Below are 2237 nucleotides of genomic sequence, written 5' to 3'. Positions count from 1 at the left end.
AGATATATACCCCGTTTGCAGGTGCTGCTGGAATGTTGCTACTTAGAAATGGAAAGTTCACAATTGGAAAGCTGAAATCATCTCTTTTGTCGTACAGTTCTGTTTTCAACCGACCCTCATTGTCAATTTCTAGATGTAAGTCAAGATATGAAGCCGACTTAACTGTATCTGTAATATCCTTTATCTCTAGTTCGATGGGATAGATGCGTTCCACGTAGTCACCAAATTTTGAATTGTTTAGTGAAAGAACATCATCTATATCATGTATATAGCAGAAAGTAGAGTGTAAGGATATTGCTAACTTCTTATCACTCTTCCTAAGAAGTTCCTGCATGAAGTCAGAAACTATATGTTGACTCATTTCACAAGTTACAGCTCATTTATGTCTTTTTATAGATATAAGAAGTTGAACAATGAGTGCGAATGAGACAGCTGTCCATCCAAGTCACAATCTATACAAGCAAATCACTATGGGTCAAAGAACATTCTTCAACACGGAACAAATATATATTACGCAGTACATGATTTACAAAATAAGTGGTCCTGACGGGGGTCTCAACATTCACATTTTGGTACCGACCATATCCGGTTAAGGATTTAAAAATTAATATTTTATCTTTTGTAAAATATCTATCCATGAAGATATGGCATTTTGAAAACTAACAAATTTAAGTTTGTTTCTAACTGTAACCAATATCATATTGGTGTCTTGTTTTTAGTTGTAAACCACATGGGATCAGAAACTGAACAAACATTCAAATGCAGTCATTATTGCCCGCGTCACACTGTCCCGATTTTTCCGCCGATGGCAACACGATTATGGAAATTTTCAAAATCGGGACTGATCGTATCCAGATCGGGCTATTCGAAGTGCCATCTGTAACCATCGTAGAATCATCGGGCACTTTTTCTAGCCTTCGGGGTCAGCTGCGGGAAGGGTTCAAAATTTTTTAACATGTTAAAAAATCCCCGAAGGTGCGTCCGATGTTGAGGGTTCGTATTGAGTTCGTATCACCATCCTCACCATCGTAATGTCACCGTGACTGCATCTTTGAACATCGTATTGCATTTTATAAGAACCAGATAGTACACTGTATAAAGGAGATACAGTGGTATCAAACGAAGTTATCAAAAACCATCTAAAATTAAAGTTTCATACATATAAGAAAGGAAAAATATTTAAAAAAATATTTGAAAAGCATTTTCAATATACACACATCAAACTTAAATACAGATTTTAACAAATATCCATGATTACCTATATAAAAATGCAATTTTAAAATAATTTTCTATAAAAAGAGCAGACTTGATCTGAGAATGTGTCATGAAAAAGTAATAGTTGAATTAATTATTTCTTTTAAAAAATACGTGGGATTTTTTAATAAACTATTTCGATAATTCATTTTAACAACGGTTCGTTTTCAAATTTACCCGCTTTTCGAGGTTGGGTTATCTCCCTTAGTATGTTGTCATAGCGATGTGCCAAACGATCGTCGCTTCCGGTAGGCGGTAAATATAGACTGTCACATCGGTCTTCTATTTTCTACCGTCGCCTGTGGTATAATACAGCGATTTCCTCTAAAAACATCACAGGTAAAGCTGAATGATTGTAATAAAAACACCCAATCACATTTAAGCCCCCTCAAACTTTCCAAGCTGGGTTGTTTACATTCAATGGAAACGTAGAAGTTTACCCCAAGCACAGACACTTCTTGGGGATTTTCTGGGGACCAAAAGCTGGATGTGCCTTTCCAGAACACCTTGAAGATGTCGACCTGACAGGCCAATTAACTTAGATATGTGTCGGAATATATATTTCGAGAAAGGAGTAGTCCTACCAATTGTCGCTGGTAAGTTGAAAGATTTTTCGTTCTTCTGATTGCTGTGTATGTAATTATACATCAAACAGAGCTGAACCTTATATTTTTTTATTCTATAAATAGTATAATGTTAATATTTTACTCATATTATGCTGATTTTAAATCGGGTGTACATGTAAGGCGAAAAGTTCAAATTGTAGTCTTTTCAAACAAACTGTCAAAATCAATTCATATAATATTTATCCTGTTGATGACCTTGGTTATAAGGTTGGTGGCCTTTTGAAAAGTGCTGCGTTAAGGGGAACCCTTGCCCATTTTTTTAAGGGAAGTTTGCAAATGAATAAACAGGAATAGTCTGTCATACTAATGCAGAGGTCTTTTTCCAAAATAAAGGAACCCACAAAGGGACTGTTGTTA

Source organism: Mytilus trossulus, chromosome 4 (genome assembly GCF_036588685.1).
Source record: "Mytilus trossulus isolate FHL-02 chromosome 4, PNRI_Mtr1.1.1.hap1, whole genome shotgun sequence".
Lineage (NCBI taxonomy): Eukaryota > Metazoa > Mollusca > Bivalvia > Mytilida > Mytilidae > Mytilus > Mytilus trossulus.
Note: the sequence above shows the minus strand (reverse complement) of the source record.